Source organism: Stegostoma tigrinum, chromosome 2 (genome assembly GCF_030684315.1).
Source record: "Stegostoma tigrinum isolate sSteTig4 chromosome 2, sSteTig4.hap1, whole genome shotgun sequence".
NCBI classification, from domain to species: Eukaryota; Metazoa; Chordata; class Chondrichthyes; order Orectolobiformes; family Stegostomatidae; genus Stegostoma; species Stegostoma tigrinum.
This window is the reverse complement of record NC_081355.1, coordinates 57,131,476-57,152,773: the sequence shown is the minus strand read 5'-3', so window position 1 is coordinate 57,152,773 and position 21,298 is coordinate 57,131,476. Positions and strand designations below refer to the sequence as shown.

General features: G+C 40.2%; 1 protein-coding gene across 2 annotated transcripts in view; it reads left to right on the top strand.

Annotated features, from left to right (window-relative positions):
- skap2 (src kinase associated phosphoprotein 2) overlaps positions 1-21,298 on the top strand; it is a 266,642-nt gene that overhangs the window by 177,960 nt on the left and 67,384 nt on the right. The gene's annotated exons all lie outside the window — the stretch shown is intronic.

Here is a 21,298-nt window from a genome sequence, read left to right as displayed (position 1 = left end):
TTGGATTTGGAAGTTGATGGCAATACTTACATTAGGTAAGTGGACAGAAAATCAGGAATGTGCATGTAGAAGTGATGATGTGCTTGGTTAGAATATCGAATGGAGAGGTAGAAATATTTTGAAAGCAATACTATCAGGTCATCAAGTCAAAATATTTTGAGTATTGTGTTGTTATTTCAAAAACATTTTTGGAGTCAATTAAATACTGTATTATCCAGAACTGCTGTAGTATTGTAATTCAAATAGCAAAAGTAACTTCTGAAATAATTGTTGTAAATAGTAAACAAGACAAAATATTTTCAAATATGCCTTATTTTCCAAAGCACTGCACATTAGGTCTGTTAGCGTGTTAAAGGCCTTAGAATTTAAGGGTGCTAACATGATTAAAATTAGTTTACGGCAAGATAGAAAAGTTGTGATGAATAGTTAATTTCTCACACATTGCTGACAATCTGACAAGTTGAGAGTCTGTTCAAAAGTATATGGATTATCATTAGAGGAATAGAACACAAATACAAAAAGTCATGTCTAAGCCTTTGTAGAATAGTGGTCCAACCTCAACTTAATTATTATAGCTAATTCTGTGCAGTGCCTTTTCGGGAGTTTACTGAAATAGAACCAAGTATAAGGGGCTACAGTTATGTTGGTAGGATAGAAAACATCCTTGAGCAGAGAAAATTAATAAACATTTGCTAAAAGTCTTTAAAAGCATGTTACGGGATGTAGGTGCCTCAGTCAAGCCCAGTGTTAATTACCTATCCCTAATTGACTTGGAGAAGGAGGTGGTGAGCTGACCTCTTGAACTGTAGATGCACTCTCAGTGCTGTTAAGAAAGGAATTCCAAGATTTTGCCCTTGCAAGAGACAAGAAATAACAATATTGTTCCAAGTAAGGCTGGTGAGTTGCCTGGTGTTCCATTGTCTCTGTTCCCTTATCCCTAAAGGTGGTAAAGTTGCAGATTTGGAAGGTGCTCTAAAGGAGCCTGTGAGTAGCTGCAGAGCATTTTATGGTTGGTACATACTGCTACCACTCTGTCAGTGGTAAATGCAGTGAATGTTGAAGGTGCTAATTGGAATGCGAAATCAAGCAAGCTGTTTTGTCCTGGAAGGAGTCAAGCCTTTTGAGTATCGTTGGAACTGCATTCATTCAGGCAAGGGGAGAGTATTCCAATACACTCCTAACTTGTTATCTTCTAGATTGTAGACAGACACTGGAGACACAGTTATTCTCTACAGAGTTGCTAGCCTCTGACCTGCTGTTTCAACCACAGTATTTGTATGGCTGATTCAGTTCAGTTTTTGGCCAATGGTAACCCCTAGAATATTGCTAGTGGGGAATTCAACAACAGTGATACCACTGAATGTCAAGAGAAGGTGCTTAGATTCAGTCTTGTTGAAGATGGTTATTGTCTGGTACTTGTGTGGTGTGAACATGAGAGGTAGTTGTTTCCAGTGAAAGAAGTGTTAATAACCAGAGGACAAATTAGCAGGAAGTGGAAACGGCATAGTGATATTGTCGCTGTAATCCAAAGACCTAGGTAATCTTTCAGACACTTAGGTTTGAATCCCACCACACAATAAAAATCTGGAATAAGAGTCTGATGGTCACATTCCGTTTACTAATGTGTGATGGTGGTATACTAGCAATGCCCCGAAATCAGTAGGCTAGAGGCTCAGGTTAATGCTGTTGATGCAGGGATTCACATCCTATCACAGCAACAGGTGAAATTTGAATTGCACTTATAGTCCCTTGCCTGTATTAGTTGAAGCATTGAATGCAGTAGCAAGGAGTTGTGTATGACATTGCATAGGCCATATTGCCCCACTGTAGGAAGCATTTGGTTGCACATGAGACAATGCAAAAATGTTTCACGAGGATGTTGCGTGGGCTGGAATGATTCTGCTTTGTAGAGCGTCTGGGTGTGCTGGAATTATTTTCCTTAGAACAGAGAAGGCTGACCAGATATCAAATTGAGATGTACAGAGTTCTGAGGGGCATAGATAGGGACCCCTTAGTAGAGGAGTCATTAACAAGGGGGTATCATTTTAAGATAAGGAGACGAAAGTTTAGAAGGTATTTGAGGAAAACAATTTTCACCCAGAGGATTGTGGTTATCTGGAACTCACTGCCTGTAAGAATGGAGAGGTAGGAACCCTAAAAGCATTTAAGAACTGAGTGCTTGAGATGCCATAGCCTTGTAAGGGTAAAGGCTAAATGGAAAAATTCAATGAGAATAAATGGATTTTTGATGACTGATGTGGTCAAAATGGACCAAAGAACCTCTTTCCGAACTATAAGACCTCTGACAGAAATTTAAAGTGAACTGAAGAGCCAGATGTGACATGATGAAATGCCTGCTCACACTGAGAGCTCTGTGTTTGGCTGCAGCACTAAAAAGGGTATGAGAGCATTCAGCAAAGAGCAATTGCTCAGTAAAACGACGGTTGAAGGGCTACAGGAAAAGGATATAGGAACCAGATTAATTGGATAACTTTACCAAAGATTCAGCACAAGAAGAATGGGCTGAATAACCTCTTCCAGTGTCATTCTGTGGTTCTACACAACTGATTCCTCATAGCAAAGACTGAAAGAATGACGATTTTTTTAAAGTTTATCAAATGATTCATTGCAAAAAGTAGTTTGATTCTGTTCACTCAGTTTCAAAATCTTGAATGTTGTTTCATGACTTCTAAAGACTTAAACTCTTGATTTATGGGAAATCAACTATACTAAGAAAGCAGAATTAGGGAAACATGTTATTGAGAAGTTTTGTAGGACTGTATGGGTTTATAAAAGGTCAGGAGGGACAAAGCCATAGAGGAATTTGACTGACAACCCCTTTGGATTAGGAGATACGAGGTGCTTAGGTGAACAGAACTGAGTGCTAGTCAAGATTTAGGGAAGCCTGGTCTTTGTAGCCCCTGTCTCAGAAAGGATCACCTTTACTCTACTTTGGTCAAGGCTTGTGATAAGAATAAGACTTAAGACTCAGATCCAGGCATGTGAACTTCGAGGCCAAGCAGCAAAATTGACAAAACACAAAACGAGAGATAAGGGTAAAGAGCAGTTGCTCACTTTGTGGGAGATGGGAATTGGTGTTTCACAGCAATTGGTCCTTTGTGCAATATTTACATCAATGATTTACACTCGAAAATTAGAAGAGCTGTACCACATTTGGCAGATGCTGTCAATTTGGGGTATAGTGTTGTGTGAGACTGCAAGAAAAAGAAAAATCGTAACAAACTTGCAAACTATTTAACTTACAAAGTAAATGAGTTTTCTAAACAACTGAATGTGAGGTTTTGCATTTTGATAGAATAACGAAGCCACATGTTCCTCATCATAAGAATTTAAATAGGTCCCACTTTATTGAGTTATGAATGGTGTGGACTATTAAATAACCTACTGAAAGTGGAAACTCCAAAAGAGTGCCCATGTCAAAGGGATCTAACACATCAGTTCAAAGATGAGACTGGATCATTCGCAGCCATCTTCAGTCAGAAGTGTTGATGGATGATCCATTTCTGCTTCCTCCTGAAGTTCCCAGTATGCCAGGTGTTAGTCTTCTGCCAACTCAGTTCACTGTATTTGATGTCAGGTAGCAGCTGAAGGCATGGCATATTGCAAATTAAAGGAAATAGAGTTCTGCTGTTGATTAAATAATGTGGGAGAAGCAACATTATGAGCTGTTTATGGTGTAAATCCTATGTAATTCCTACATTGTGACTGAAGATTCATAAATATTACAAACCAAAAGCCAGGCACGTAATTTTAAAAGGAATAACTTCATAGAAGTGATGGAGTAACTCAAGAAAATTTATTGTCACTTTACTGTTGAACAAAACATTATTACAAACTTATATAAAAAGGCATAATCTTGTAAGTTTTAATTAATATGTATATAGAAACATCAAGCGTAAATGAAATAAACATGGATCAATAATGAATGAACAAAAAGAGAAACAAAGAATAGCACCTGTAATCATTCAGCAGGAACATGAAGCTCATGGATCAGTAGAGACTTGCTGAAACAACAGTCAAGAGTGCCGAAAGTGACTTGAGAAAGATTATAGCTGTAGAGCCAACACAACTGCAAACTGTAAAAGAAGCTGAAACAGTGGATGATATTTAATTGATACTGAATCATAACATTCTCCAGTTGTTGACAAGATTAGACAAGCAACATGTCCATCATACATCTGTGTAGAATTAATGAATTTGATAGAAATTGGATTGGGAGTGCAGCAAGCAAAATGCAGACAGCAAGGACATAATGAACTTGATTGTCATGCTGTATGTTTTAGGTGCTCATTAAGGATAGCAATTGCCTTAAGAGAATTCCCAAGCTGTTTTCATTGTGCTGTGGAGAGCAGACATAATTATGGTTTAAAGTTTCAACTAAAAATACACCAAAGTGTGCAGCGCTCTATCATTACTGCACTGTTGTGCCAGCCTAACTTGCATTTAAATCTTTGGAGACATACTTCTAAATCACCCCCTGAGCTGGTCCATGATAATAAATAGCAGTCAACATCACTTCACCTAACGAAGGAGCAGTCCTCCAAAAGCTTGTGATTTTAAATAAATCTGTTGGACTATATCTTGGTGTTGCATGACTTCTGAACATGGATTTAGAAGGTGACACTGCCTGACGAATACCATTAACTTTATTGAGAAAGTGTGTTGTGGGCAAATGTATGTTTTGAAGTTTCAATGCACAATCAAATGCTTCCATGTAAACCTCGTCTTCTCTTGTCAAGTTTCTGCACATTGCCTCACTGTTTTGCCCCACAAGCTGTGGCTCGAAAGTTGAGGATCTCCAGATTTTCAGGATTACACATCTCTCATATTGAAGGATATTAAATGTCATGGCAAGTGATGAAATAGTGCATAATCTAAGCTCCTTTCTCAGTGCTGTTTTACTGCACTACATTGCTACAAGTCATTCTAGGATGTTCTTGTATTGAAAAACAATGTGCAACAGTAGGTTCAAGACTGAAAAAGTGAGCTCTGACTTAACATGAATGGTCACTGACAGTAGTGTAGCAACGTAGCAGATTGCTTGTTATGAATGCAACAAAAATTAGAGATATAGAATGAGTCGCTGATTCATTTCATTCATTTTGTACTTCACAAAGTCAAGCGCTATCTTGGATCTTCCCTTGAACCTGTACAAAATAGGCTTTACAGGGTAAGTTGTAAAAGTGGGTTCATCAGGCCAGTCGGTTAAATACCTTTGTGTCTTAATAAAGTCCAAAACAGGGAACAGAAACAAGAAAAAATTGCAAAGGAAAAGTTATGAGTAGAAGGAAGTTGCGAGTTTTTGTATTGCTAAACCTCCATCTTCACACTTAGGGCACCTTTAAAGTGTATCATATAGTTTATCACTGCTGCATGGGACAGATTTTGAACAGATATTGCATCTCAAAACTGGACGTTCATGAGCACTGTGGACTATCAGCTCCAGCAGAATTGTATCCTAGCAGAATTGTATCCTACCAGAATCTACCTGGTCCAGCAAGTCCCCCATGTTACTATTAGAATGGTATTATAGAGCATAGAACAGTACAGTACAGGAATTCGCCCAACAGCCAACATGCCTGTGCTGACCATGATACCATTCTAAACTAATCCCATCCTCCTGCACATGGTCCATATCCCTGTATTCCCTACCTATTCATGTGTCTGTCCAAATGCCTTTAAACATTGCCATCCTATCTGCTTCCAAAATTTCTTCTGGCAGCACATTACAGGTATCTATCACCCACTGTGTAAAATACCTTCCTCACACATCTCCTTTAAACTTCTCCACTCTCACCTTAAAGCCTCCAGTATATGACATTTCCATCTTTGTCGGGGAGGTGGGGAGGGGGGAGGAGACACCAACCATCTATCCTATACATGTCCCTCATTTTTTTATACTTCTGTTAGGTTGCCCCTCAGCCTCCTATGCTGTAGTGAAAGCAATCCAAGTTTGCCCAATCTCTCCTTATAGTGAAAACACTCTGATCCAGGCAACATCCTGGTAAACCTCTTTTGCAGCCTCTCCAAAGCCACCACATCCTTTCTACAGTGTGACGACTAGAACTGCACGCAGTACTCAAAGTTGGCTGAACTAAAGTCACATACAGCTGATCTTGTGCTGGAAGGAAGGTCATTGATGAAGCAGCTGAAGTTGTCAGAAGAATCACCCCTTCAGTGAAGAAGACTTAAGTGCATGCCAGAAGCAAAACCAAGTGAACTTAAAAGAGGTGTCAACTTGATGAAGGTACAACTCAAGCTGTGCACTGTTTGCGTGCCAAACATTGGAAGCTGTTTGGAATTACCCAGAATAAGTATCCTACAATCAATGGATCAAATCTAATCATCTTCATCATTAATGGAGGCGGGGGGGAGCAGAATGTGAATGCAGGAGACAAGCCTGAAGTATTTACAACTACTTTCAGGTAGGAATGTTGAGTGGTTGGTCCAGAGCTGTCTTCTCCTAGGTCCTCAGCATTGCAGATGCCAATGTTCAGCTAATTTGATTGAAATGTCAGCAAATAGCAGAAGACATGGGATATTGCAAAGTCCATGGGTTCTGATAATATTTCACTGAATGCTATTGAATGCTTTCAGTCTAGGACTAATCATACTCCTCACCGAGCTGTTCCAGTGCAGTTGCAATATTGACATCTACACAACAATGTGGAAAGTTGCTGGGGAATGTCCTATCCACAAAACAGAACAAATCCAAACCAGCCAATTGCTGACCCATCTACTCCTGATCATCTGCAAGGTGATGGAAGGAGTCATCAAGAGTGCTAACAACTTTTCAACAATAAATTCGCTGCTCAGTTGGAGCCTGCTGGGGTCACTCAACTCTCAGCTTCATTGTATATCCTTTGTCCAAATATGGATGAAAGAGCTGAACTCCAAGGTAAGTTGCAAGTGACTGATCTTGATGTCAAGGCAGCATTTGCTTGAGTGTGGTGTCAAGGAGTGCTAGCAAATCTGGAGTTAATGGGAATTAGGGGAGAACTCTCCACAGGTTGGAGGCATACTTAGCACAAATGAAAATGCTTGTGGTTGTCAGAAGTCAGGCATCTCAAATTCAGGGACATTGATCCACAACCATCTTCAGCTGCTTCATCAATGACCTTCCTTCCATCAGAAGGTCAGAAGTGGGGAATTTTGCTGACTATTGTACAATATACAGTAGTTTGAGAGTCCTCAGTACTGAAGTACACCTGTATGCAGTAAGAGATACTCTATATTCAGGCTTAAATGGCAACTAACATTTGTATCATACAATTTCCAGAACAGGTCCATCTCCAACAAGAGAGAGCAGCATGGTGGCTCAGTGGTTAGCACTGCTGACTCACAACCCCAGGGACCCAGATTCACTTCCATCCTTAGGCTCTGTGGGGTTTGAACATTCTCCCCATGAATACCGGCTTTTCACCAGGTGCTCTGATTTCCTCCCACATTCCAGGTGTGCAGTTTAGCTGGATTGGCCATGCTGAATTGTTCTATAGTGTGCAGAGGATTGCAGTTTACATGAGTTAGCCATGGTATGTGCAGGCCTATGGGGATTGAATGGGATACTGTTTCGAGGATCATTGCAGACTTGAAGGACCACATGGTCTCTCTCTGTACTGTAGTGATTCTAAGAGAGAATCTATTCCCCATGACATTCAATTACATTACAATCTCTGAATTCTTCACTGTCAGCATCCTGAGGTTTGAGTAACCATATAAAAACTGTGGCTACAACAGCAGGTCAGAAGCTGGCAATTCTGTGATGTGTCATTGATTCCCAACTCCACTGAGCTGTATACCATCTGCAAAGCACAAGTCCACAGTGTGAAGGGGTGCAGTGCACTTGCCTGAATGAGTGCAGATCCTACAACACTGAAGAAACCTATTGATATCCAGGATACAGCAGCGATTTGATTGACATTCACCGTCTTAAGCAAACAGTCCCTCTACCATCAACACACAGTGATGGCAACATGTGTCATCAAAAACGTGTACTGCAGCAACTCACCAAGGTTGTTTTGATACCACCTTCCAAATTTACAATCTTTACCATCTAGAAGGAAGTGCATGGACAGCAAGTGATTGGGAACACTACAACGTGCAAGTTGTCATTGAAGCTGTGCACCATCCTGAGTCAGGAATTCCTTCACTCTCACTAGGTCAGAATCCTAGCACTGCCTTTCCTCCTAACAGTCTTAATGTGTCTACACCACATGAACTGCAGTGATTCAAAAAGGTGGTTCATCACTTCTAAAAGTCCATTAGGGATGGACAATAAGTGCTGGCCAAGCCAGTGATACCTATATCCTGTGACTGTATTTTTTTAAATGACCATTTAAATGAGTATACGGTTCTGCTCGGTCCACCTTTATCATTTATTAAATGCAGTAAAAATAATCTATTTCCACACCTTAAAATTACGATCAAGGCTGTTGCTGCTTCTAAGCTCTTTGTCACTATTTCATAATGACAGAAAATTAGGGGAGGTGATGGCCTAGTGGTATTATTACTGGACTGTTAATCCAGAGACCCAGATAATGTTCTGGGGACCTGGGTTCAAATCCTGCCAAGGCAGATAGCAGAACTGAATTCAGTAAATATCGAATTAAGAGTCTAATGATGACCATAAACCTGTTGCTGGTTGTCAGGAAAAATCCATCTGGTTCACTAATGTCCTTTTGGGAAAGAAACTGTTATCCTTGCCTGGTCTGGCCTACAAGTGACTCCAATCAATGTGGTTCACTCTGAACTGCCCTCTAGGCAATTAGGGATGGGCAATAAATGCTGTCTCGCCAGCGATGCCCTCATTCTGTGAATGAATAAAGAAAAAAAATACAGAGTACTATTTATTATTCCATTAGACCAGTGGTAATTTATGGAGAAGCATTTGGGAACATGGATTATTTGAGTAAAATTTTACCAAGATTTTAAAAACTGCTGTTTTGTGAATATTATGTAATGATTAGAATTTTAGTTATGATGTTGGATTATTACAGGGGATGTTTGAATAAGATTATTAACCAACTATCCCCCCTCCTAATTTGAAGGCCATCTATGCTCAATATGTGAATTTATGATCATTTAATTAAGTTATTTACAGCTTTGTGGTCATCTTGGAATGTTTAATAAACTGTCATTTTATACTTGTATGAAATAAGTGGAAATCATTTGAACTATTGATTCACTGTGAAGCTGTTGCTAATTCCTGTTTTGTTTTTTAACTAAATCAAAAATAGAAAAGCAAAAACTACACAGTGATTTGTTCAAAATTCTGGAATCTGTTTCAGGATACAAGCAAGTTTCCTATTCTTCATGTACAATGGAGGCTGTTGTATGCATCAACCATAAACTGATAACAAGACGTACTCACTAGAGTTTCTGTGTCATGCTATCTTACCTACAAAGTCAAAATTGTACCCTCTCCTACCTGTTCCATTCCTGATTTAGGCTCCAGTATCTTCTGATCCTTAGTTCTCAGTTATATCATGCCAAAAGACGAAACATCAAACCTGGTTTAAGTGTGTGATCACGTGTCAACAGGACTCCATAATGCTATACTCTGAGGCAGAAAAAAAGCGATATTCTGCAAATAATTTATTGAGATGTGAGCCCTTGAGATTCGTTCAGTTTGGACACTGCAGGATTTCAACATTTATCTGTGATTTTATATGATATTAATTGAAGGATGAATATTGACCAGCGTATTTGGAATAACAGCTACAAAATAGTGCCATGAGATTTTTTTGCTCCTCCCTGAGGTTGAGGGGTGAACTTATAGAGGTTTTTGAAATCATGAGGGCCACAGTTAAGGTGAATGGCAGGTGCCTTCCCTAGGGTAGGGCTTTTCAAGACTCGGGGGCATATTTTTACGGTGAGAAGATAAAGATTTACAAAGGACATGAGGGGCAATTTTTTTTGCAGATTGGCTAGTGGAGAATGAGCTTCCAGATGAGTTGGTGGATGTGGGTACAGATACATTGTTTAAAAGTCATTTAGATAAGTACATGAATAAGAACTGCTTGGAGGGTTATGGGCCAAGCACAGACAGGTGGGACTAGTTTTATTTGGGGTTATGTTTGGCTTGGACTGATTGATGTAAAGAGTCTGTTTCCATGCTGTATTACTCTATGACTCTAAGTAGGCAAATGGGGCAGCGTTTAACATTTCAACAAAAAGAATGGACTTCCTACAGATCCACTCTCCCTCTGTACTGCACTGATGAGTCAGCTAGGTTAATGTGTTCAAACTTTTGAGTGGGATTCCCACTCAGACTTCTGGCTCAAAAGCCGAGAATGTTACAAAGTGAGTAGACAAATAATTATTTTGAGTTCAAACCTTTTCTATAGGTCATTATCTAAAATGTTTACTTGTCTTGTATTATGAGATTCTGACAGACTTGCTTTAGGTTCCAATTGCATTTTGTTTTAAATTTCTAGTATTTACAGTTTTGTATTTTACGACCTTAATGACTTAGTTCTAGCACACCATGGCATTGAATGTCAATACTGTCTCTGAGCACTATTTTAGTCTTCCAGAGTGGTATTCTTCAAGTACTATTTCTTATCTTGCACTGGATCTGTAAATCAGTTAACTATCAGCATGATATGAATCCTTAATGACAAGTGAAAGAAGCCTTGCCTCCATTGTTATTTCATAGTGTGGAGCTAGAGGAACACAGCAGGCCAGGCAGCTTCGGAGGAGCAGGAAAGTTGACATTTCGGGTCAAGACCCTTCTTCAGAAATGACCCGAAACGTAAACTTTCCTGCTTCTCTGATGCTACCTGGCCTGCTGTGTTCCTGTAGCTCCACACTGTGTTATCTCTGACTCCAGCATCTGCAGTTCTTGCTATCACCATTGTTATTTCCTTTGCTTTTCATGTTGAACATTACTCTGAGGGAAATATTTGCCTAAGTTGTCTAAGTTAGAAAAGTACAGATCCCATTTTTTGAAAATGTCTTCACCCTGTAGCATTTACATAAATGACAGTTTTTTTACTTAAAATAAAAAATAACTTGAATTCGTTAATGAATAAGACAATCTCAATTTCTCCTATTTTGCCTTAATCTTTACTTCTTTGATTTCAAGTCTTGCATTTGCTAATTGCATAAATGTCTTTCAGTAAGAAATATATATATTTTCATGGAATTCAAGCAATTCATATATTTCAATTAAAGATTGTTTTCATGGAAATTCAATAAATGCTTACAACCTTAAATGGATTTGCAGATGGTCTTTTTCAACATTTGATGTCATTCATTTAATTGAAACCTCAAACCAGGTGAACTCAATTAATGAATTGTAAACATTATTTCCTTTAGATAAATCTGTAGAGCAACTTCGGTTAAAATCTTTTTTGTTGTTATCATTGAGTTCATATTTGTTTTTCTCCATGAACTTTTCTTAGTTTGGTATTTAAGACAAATTGCCTAATGAAGGCAACTGTTAATTCTGCCAACTTCACCTGAACAGTACATCTCAGTGCTGTCAAAGGTGTGTGGTGCATAAATACAAAGAAAGGACGACTACTTTTTTTTTATGTTGCTTGAAGTTTCCTAATTTTTTTAATGCAGTTTATTGTTTTCTGCTTCTTTCCCTCGACTGTGATTTAGAGATTTGAATGCTGCCATTTTGATCTTTTGTCCCCTAATTGGTTTCTTCCCTCTGTGGCTTAATATTAGTCTGGAGCAGATTATTGCCAACAGTTTGATTGATCCATGGTTTTTTTTTTCTTGCACGTACGAGTGAGAAATAATTTTCATGGAGTCTTACTGATTATAAATATTTTCAGGAAATACAATAATCTTCAAGCAGCTGACAGCCTATTTCAGGAATAAACTAAATTCAAAGAGAATTTATCAAACTTGGATAATCCAACAGATGATTTTACTGAAATAAATAATTTTATAAACAGGATGTTCATATAAGTATTGTGTTTGAAACAAAACATTTCCAAATTAACTATCCAGGGTTTCCCTGTCACCAAACAAACCTTGACACACCCATCCTCTTCTGAAATCTCACAACACTGCTGACAGTTGACTTCATTAGTTTAATCCATTATTTAATTTTCAACTTCCTCTGCTACTATGTTCTCAAACAGACATTCTCAAACATGACTGTAAGACAGCAATTAGTTGAAAGGAAAGCAGGCAGACTACATACCAACACCCTTCACTCAGCGAAGGACATGAAGGTAGTCCCAGAGTTGTGACCAATATTTAGCCTTAAACAGCTTCGCTAAAACCCATCATATGGTTGTAAACACATTGCTGTTTTTGGGAACTTGTATATATACAAATTAGCTTCAACATTTCAGTGACTATACTGGAAATTACCTATTTAAGTTCCAAACTAATGCTTTAGAAATTAAGGCTTTGAGTATTAAAGATGGTGAAAAATGCAGTGAGCATGAACCTTTGCATGATATCAACAAATTAATGGAATTAAAACCGAAAGAACTGCGGATGCTGTAAATCAGGAACAAAACAGAAGTTGCTGGAAGCTCAGCAGGTCTGGCAGCATCTGTAGAAAAAAAATCAAAGTTAACGTTTCAGGTCCACTGTTCTGAGGAAGGGTCACCAGACCCGAAACATTAACTCTGCCTTTTTTCATCACCTATGCTGCCAGAATTGATTGAATCAAATGTGAACGTGGCTCGTTTCCTGCATTAACTGCATGATCTGCATAAAGCATAAAGCACTATCATGAATTATTTCAGTTATTCAGCTATGTACCTTCACAAGTGGAAAATTAGCACTGAGATAATTCAAACTATCATCAGATTCAAGGTTACCAATTGCAAATAGAACCATTATGCATTCTCAGATTCTGTTGATTCTAAATGAGACTTAAGAATAATTCAAGTGCTACATTTTGAATGTGAAATTTAGATCATTTTTGCCTTTGTTGCAAAAGCACTTACAGCCCCAAAATAATGCCTGTGGCACGTGTCCACATTTTGTGGGTGAATTACCCGACACCATCTTGGTAAGGATTTTGGCATGCCACTGGAAGAATGCAGAGCAAACAGGTCATGATATCAATGAACATATAATGTTAATTTCACCTCAGCAGCACTATTTTGGAGCTTTTCTTGCTATATGCTCATGAGGTTTGGACATCACTGCCTGGCCCAGCATTTATTGCCCAATCTAGTTGACCTTGAGAAGGTGGTGGTGAGATGCCTCCTTAAACTGCAGCAGTTCGTTTGCTGTAGATAGATCCACAGTACTGCAAGGGAGGGTGTTCTGGGATTTTAATTGACTGATATGATACTGAAGGAACGACAATACATTTCCAAGTCAAGGTTGCAAGTTGCTTGGACGGTGATCTTGGAAGTGTTGATGCCCCACATGCCTTGTCCTTCTGGCAATGATTGTGAGTTTGCAAAATCCTGTCTAAGGAGCCTTGGTGAATTTCTGCAGTAGACCTTGTAGATGCTCCTACTGCTGCTGCTACTTGTGGATATGGTGCAAACCAAGTGGGCTGCTTTGTCCTGAATGGTTTCAAGATTCTAGAGTGTTGTTGTCACTATGCAAATGGTGAGTATTCCATCATACTGCTGACTATGTAGATAGTAGACATGCTTATGGAATCAAGGGATGTGTTATTCCCTGCAAGATTCCTATCCTCTGACCAGCTGTTTTAAGTTGCAGTGTTAATATGGCTAGTCTAGTTGCAAGCAAGATGACGGTAGAATGGGACTCTTCAGCAGGAGCTCATAGTCTCCATCCGTTTCTTTTCTTCTCTCTTTTTCTTCCTCTCTCATGTTTTTGTTCCATCTTTTCTTGGCAATGTCCTGAACTCCCAGCCTCAGTACAGGCCTGGCATAGTGATCTCTCGGCCCGACATGGAAGTATTTCAGCTCAGTGTGGCCTCGAGATGATTCCAGAGCGGTCTTCCAGCCTCTAGGTGAAGCCTGCCTTGGCCTGGTATCAAAGCCCGGTGCAGGCCAGAGGCTAGGTGCTGGCATGAACTGGGTTGCAGGACTGTTATTCTGAACTTTTTATTTCTTTATTTTTCAAATCTATTCCTGTGATCTGAAATCCTGGACTTTTTATTTCTGAATTTTTCTAATTTCTTTTCCCAGAGAATTTGTACTAAAAAATCTGTACGTTAGATACCTTTTGTACCTAAGATGGTGGTGTAAGTGGTGACTTGTAAATTTTTGACTGCACTTATTTGAGTACATGCCACAATAAAGTTAATTCTAATGCTAGTTCAGTTTCTGACCAATTTTAACCACACCACCTCCACTGAAGATTTTGAAAGCAGGGTACTGCCATTGAATGTCAATAGGCAATTCTGTCTTGTCGGAGATGGTCCTTGCCTGACATTTGAGATAGGCAGATGTTACTTATTTCTTGGTGGCCCAAACCTTGATATTGTCTACGTCTTGCTGAATATGGGAATGGATTACCTCAGTATCTGAGGAGTTACAAATAGTGTTGAACATTCTCACTTTTGAGGTAATGTCATTGATGAGGCAGCTGACATAGTTGGACTGGGGACGTTACCGTGAGGAACTCTGCAGAGATGCAGGCCTCAGCAAATACTTTTTTCTTAGCCTCATACAGCTGAACATGTGTTCAGACGCAGGAGGAACCTCATGCCAGTGCTGTTTAATAGGGACCTATAAACGACTGACAGGTTAATTGCTGTTTGTTATCTTCTGCTTCTACTTCAATTCTACAGCTGCACAATGTTTCACATCATTTCTAGTGTTGCTGTTAGTTTACAGTGAGTGCTGTGGCAGCTGTTTCAGGAATCTTTGCTGAATTCATAATTTCTGCATAAGTCACAGTTGCTTTATATCTTGTTCCATTCTTCTTTGTGTCCTGAATGAGAATCACTCCTGCATGACTGTCGGTCATGGCCTGGCTTCATTGCCCCCCCATAACCTCACCTTGATTTGAAGGCTACCTTAAATGGCGCTTCCACTGTTAACATTAGATTCTTTTGTTGCATGCAGCTAGTTAACATGGAAATAAATTGTTGACGTGAATAGATAACATGAAGTTGTCATGCTGCCTGCACAACTACTGGCAGTCGGAAAGGCAACCCAATCAAATCCACAAGTGGTCCTATTTAAAGGGATGGTCAATTTCTTAAAGGTTGGTCTCTGGTTGATTACTTCGGGCTCTTAGTTCTACACATGTTTGGTGCTTGATAAAGTTGTTTAAAGTTGTAAGAATCTTCAAGCAGGGGTGTGATGGATGTTAAAAGAGTCAATGTTGACTTCAAGGCTTCTGTAAAACTGATTACTCCCAGACCTGAGTGTAGTACCACTAGACATTACCCTGAGAATACAGCTCAACTTGGAGAAAGAGCAGACACAGTACACAGCAGGGAAAGCTGCTGGGAGTAGTAGGGAAAGGAGGGCTCTCAAAAAGCACTATCTGTCCACATCAGTTAGAGATGTCACAATGCACTGGGTTAGGATGTTAGAACTCAAGCCTCATTATTCCCAAAGTTGTCATAAAAGTTAAAGATTTTAAAGTAAGTACACAAATCCCCCAATTTACCAGATTTTCAGACCCAGATTAATAGAAAGCACAGACCATGTGAATGCACTTGACAAGAAATCCTATTTATGATAAGCAATTTGATTCTTACTACAGGAAAACATTTAAACCCCATCAATGTTTAATGTTACAAATTAAAACTTTAATCCCATTTTAAACTACCCTTTAAAAACACACAAACAAACAGACAAGGCAAGTAGATTAAGAGCAGTGGAGTGTCTGTTCACAGGCTGCTGAGATAATCTTTATGATCTTATGCTGGTCAGAATGTTGCTTTGCAATCGTCAGTCTTTGGATGCTACCAATGGTTTTCAAGAGACACAAGGGTACTGCAATGAAAGGTTACAGCTTACAACTTCTAAAGGAACGATGAACTGCTTTCCTTCAAGTTTGAAATAGATTTTAAGTGCAGAGAATAGAGGGAGACAGCATTTGTGCTGGTGAAGATTAAAACAATTTTCCCTAATTTGCTGCTAATCCTAAACTATTCAGTTACCTGGGTACCAATCACACAGTTGTTGGCAGGCAAAAGGCCTTTTCATTTAAAATTGGTCACTAGTCCATGGAAAAAAAATAGGCACAATTTTTACAAAGAGCAGTTCTGCTTTCCGGACAACAGTGAGGAGCAACTGATGAGATGTTTGCACTTCAGAAAGAACGTCCTCACTGAAATCTGCCATCTGCTACAGGGCCATCTGTGACGTAGAACAGTGCAAGAACTGCTTACGACTGGTTGTGAATGGTGCCTATTGGCCTACCTGAATACTGCGTCAACTTTGAGGGAAAGCAGCAATCTCCCCTATCTGGTTGATGGGTAACAGCAAGGGCATTGGCAGATGATTGTGGGAGGACGCATGCTGTCTTCCTCTCAGAGAAGCTCTGGGTGATACTTTGGCAATCCCAGCAATCAGTAGAAGGTTATATTTCTGGACAGCAGTGACACCATACAGCCCTCTTTGCATGCAGTGCTCCATAGACATGCTGGTAATTGTTTGAGCTCCCACAGCAGAAATCAAGCATCAGCTTGCTGCTGCTGATGTAGTGGAAGCTGCAGCATTGACAATCAGATGCTGCATCACGTTTAAGTCCATAGCTTTGTTTTCTTTAATGGGATGTGAGAATTGCCTATATGGAGGCTTTGATGAGCTGGTGTCTTCAATCATTGCAATTCATCTGGTATAGATTATCTTGCTTCTACGGGCTGGATTCACGAAAAGGCCAGACAACGTAAAGATGGTAAGTTACCCTCCCTAAACTGAACCAGATGAGTTTTTTTAAGGATAATCTAATCATTCATGATTTCATAGTTTTTAACTTCAGATTTAATAATTGAACATAAATTATACCAGCTGCTATAGTGGGATTTACACAGGTGTCCTCAAAGCAACATTAGTCCAGTAATATTGCTGCTTTGTCACTTTTCTCAAGAAGCAACCACAATCTATAACCTCTTGGCCTAGCAAATCCCTCATTTTTCCATTACCATAAAGCCAGGATATCAATTCTGTTTCAACAACGAATCCAAGAGAGAAAGCTAGGAGCAGCATTGGGCATAGCTAAAACTAATGTGCAAAACCTGATGAAACTACATCACAGGAATACTTGCATTGCCAAACAGCATTAGCAGAATGCTACAGGTGGAGCTAAGCAAACCCACTACTAGTAACTAAGATTGAACTGCAGTCCTGCCATATTAGGCTGTGAATGTTTGTGGGAATTTAAACAACAAACCGGAGCAGGAAGCTGCAGAAACATTCCCATTCTTAATAATGGGAGAACCCAGCATGTCAGTGCTAACAGCAGGGCTGAGACATTTTAATCATGCACAACCTGTAATGTCAAGTGAAGGATCTATTTCCACCTTCTCTTGAGATCCCCACCATTGCAGGTGCCCATCTTCAGCCATTTTGATGCGTTCTATGTAATGGCTCAAATAGCTGAAGACATTAGATACAGCAAAGACAGTAGGCCCTGATAGCGTATGAAGACTTGTGCTTCAAAACTAGTAATGCCCAAATGAAGCTGTCCCTTGCAACTACATCACAGGCATTTACCGGCAATGTGGAAGACTATCCAGGTATAACCTGCGCACAAACCAATAGGACAAATCTAACCCAATCAATTACAATTGCATCAATCTGCCCTCAGTCATCAGTGCAGTAATGAATGTTGCAGATGCTGGAGTTGGAGTCAATACAGTGTGGAGCTGGAGGAACACAGCAAGTCAGGCAGCATCAGAGGAGCATGAATATTGATGTTTCAGGTGCGCACCCAGTGTGCAGCCAGCCCTGATGAAGGGTGTAAACCCGAAACATCGACTTTCCTGATCCTTTGATGCTGCTGACCTGCTGTGTTCCTCACGCTCCACACTGTATTGACAGTAATGGAAGGTGTAATAGACAATGCCATCAACTAACATTTTTGCAACTAGCCTGCTCTCTGGTACTTGGTTTGAGTTTTGCCAGGGCCACTCAGCTCCTGACTGCATTACAGCCTTCGTCCAAACATGGATAAAAGAGCTATCCACTCAAGGGTGATTTCAGGTGGTACAGACCTTTTGGCATTAAGACAGCTTTTGGCAGAGTGTGACATCAGGAAACCTAAATGGGATTGAAGGCAAGAAACATTGGTTCTACCAAGCCACTCTTGATGACAGACACTAAATCCCCCTACCTAGAGTATATTTTGTGCTTATGCTATTCTCAATTTTACTACCAAGTGATGTTTATTGTGGAGTAATACTGATTATCAGCGAAGGGTGGGCAGAATGTGGTAATCAGTAGGAGATTTCCTTGCTAGGTTTGGCTTGAAGCTATGAGTCTTCACGCAGTCTAGTTTTAATGTTAAGAATTTTCAGTATTAGTACCATGCAACTGCATATTGCTGTGTAGCCACCTCTGGCTACAGTGCAGGGCAAACTAAGAGATTGTGAAAGAGGGGGCCGGGACATTGGCCATATGGTATGAGAAGATGAATGTGGCAGGCTGTTGTTTTACTCGTCTGTGGGACACATCTCCTCAGGTGTTAGTGACTTTGCAGGATTGGGTGGAGTTAGTGTACTGTCACAACTAAGGGGGTTATTAGGCCATGCCAGAGCGCAGGTGGAAGTTCATGGCAGTGCTTTGGCCTGGAATCACATTGTTATAATAAGCGTTCCGTTTGTAATTCTCCACCCTTGTGCCACCATTCCCGAGTTGAGGTGACATTGAAAAACTTGCCAGTGCCTCTGCAATTTCCGAGATAGTAGGAACTGCCGATGCTGGAGAATCTGAGATAACAAGGTGTAGAGCTGGACGAACACAGCAGGCCAAGCAGCATCAGAGGAGCAGGAAAGCTGACGTTTCGGGTCGAGATTCTTCTTCAGAAATGGAGGAGGGAAAGGGGATTCTGAAACATATAGGGAGAAAGCGGGAGGCGGATAGAAGATGGATAAAGGAGAAGATAGTTGGAGAGGAGACAGACAGGTCAAAGAGGTGGGGTTGGAGCCAATAAAGGTGAATGTAGGTGGGGAGTTACGGAGGGGATAGGTTGGTCCAGGGAGGACGGACAGGTTATGGAGGTGGGATGATGTTAGTGGGTAGGAGATGGAGTTGGGGCTTGAGGTGCGAGGGCTAGGGAGGCGGGGTTAAGATGAGCTAGTTTTGGGATGCAGTCAGGTAAGGGGAGATTTTGAAGCTGTGGAGTCCATGTTGATACCATTGGGCTGCACTGTTCCCAAGTGAAATATGAGATGCTGTTCCTGTGGCCTTCGGGTGGCATCATTGAGGCAATGCAGGAGGCCCAGGATGGACATGTCATCCAAGGAGTGGGAGGTGAAATAGTTTACGATTGGGAGGTGTAGTTGTTTGATGCAAACCTAGCATAGGTGTTCCACAAAGCGGCCCCCAAGCCTCTGCTCGGTTTCCTCGATATAGAGGAAGTCACAACGGGAACAGCGGATACAGTATACCACATTAGCAGATTTGCTGGTGAACATCTGTTTGATGTGGAAGGTCTTCTTAGGGCCTGGGATTCTTCTCTGTAATTTCTACTGTCTTGTCCTTACATGAGTTTTGGTGCATCTCATCTGGCACCAGCAACTTACTGACTTGAAGTACCAACAGCCTGTCCAGTACACCACCTTAAGTAATTTTAAATCCCTCTAGTGACTGTCACTATGTCTTGGATGGCATCTTTGTTAGCAAGGGCAAATGCAAAATATTTGTTTAACAGCTCAGCCATGCCACCGCCTCTATATGCAAGTCTTTTTTTCGTCCCTATTCCTCCTCTTACCATTCTTTTGTTGTTTTTATACCTGTAGACAATTTTGGAATTCCCGTTTAATGTTAGTTGTTAGTCTTTTCTCATAATCCCTTCTTCCGCTTTTATTTACTTTACCTTAACTTCCCTTCTGATTCTTCTCTGTTTAACTTGGTTTTCAGTTGTATTTTCTGTCTGAAACTCGTCGTCTACATCACTCCTAATTTTTCTTGCTGCTATGCAGGTCTGCGTACAGCAGCAACTTTTGAAACTGCAAATCAATGCATCCACACACTGATTGTGTTGATGGACCCTCTGAACAGCTTAGAGGGAATGTTGTTTGTTGTAAGTACACTTTTTCTTTATTTCAGTTTCTATTTCCTGTTTCATCCAAGGAACTTTGTGTTTGTTTTGTCTTCTTTTCCCCTTTGAGAGTATATCGCTCAGCTACTATGTTCAAACCACATCTTCTTTGAAGGTATCCCATTGTTCAGCTATACCTTTTCCCATCTGCCTTCACTTCAGTTTATCTGGCCCAACTCCACGCTTGCTCCATCGCAGCCAACTCTTTCTTGACCCACCCCATCCCCCCGTCAGATTCCTTGTCCTTTCCACTGTCATTGCAAACTTGATGCGGAATCACAGTCACTGGCTTCTGGCCCAGTGGTGGTCTCGTCCTGGAATGGTGGTCTCATCCCGGATGTGTCTTCAGGATATTCCATCATTCCCTAATCAGCTTTCCAAGAGCCACTAACTGAACTGTCTTGAACTCTGTCTTAATTTTACTTTTTGTTTTATTATTGAGTACGATTTCTGTCATTGAAGTAGAGTGCAGTGGTGGGGTGACTTGTTAAACTTTTCAGTGTATTCATGTAAATGTGAAAATAATTTTCTATTCTCCTGTTCTTTCTGCTAAAGTGTATAACATGATTTTTTCCCTCATTATATTCCATAGCAAAATTTTTGCTCACTCTCTTAACTTGTCTTCATACCTCTGTAGTCTGCTCGTGTCATGCTTGTCTCTTACCTTCCCATCTACTTTGCATCTACCACAAATTTGGCACTAGTACATTCACTTCCCTCATCCAAATCATTAATACTTACTGTAAATAATTGTAGCCCCCAACACTGGTTCCTGTTGCACTCCACTGGATAAAACTTGCCAACTGCCTTCCTGAAAATGCCTCCATTAAATATAGTTTTCTCAGACATGATTTCCCCTTCATGATGCCATTGCTGATTTAACTAGATTACATTATGCATTTCTGACTTTTTTTTTCCAAAGGTGGGTGATAAACTAACTACCATATAGTTACTTGTGTCTCCCTTCCTTTATGAGTAGGGATGTTACATTGATAGTTTTCCAATCCTCTGGAATTTACCCAGAGTCTAAGAATTCTTGGAAAATTAATGCCAGTGTCAACTATCTTTGTAGCTGCTACTTTCATTTCCGAGGATGCAATCCATCAGGTCCCAGGCAACCTTAGGTTTTTAGCCCCATTTGTCTCCAGAC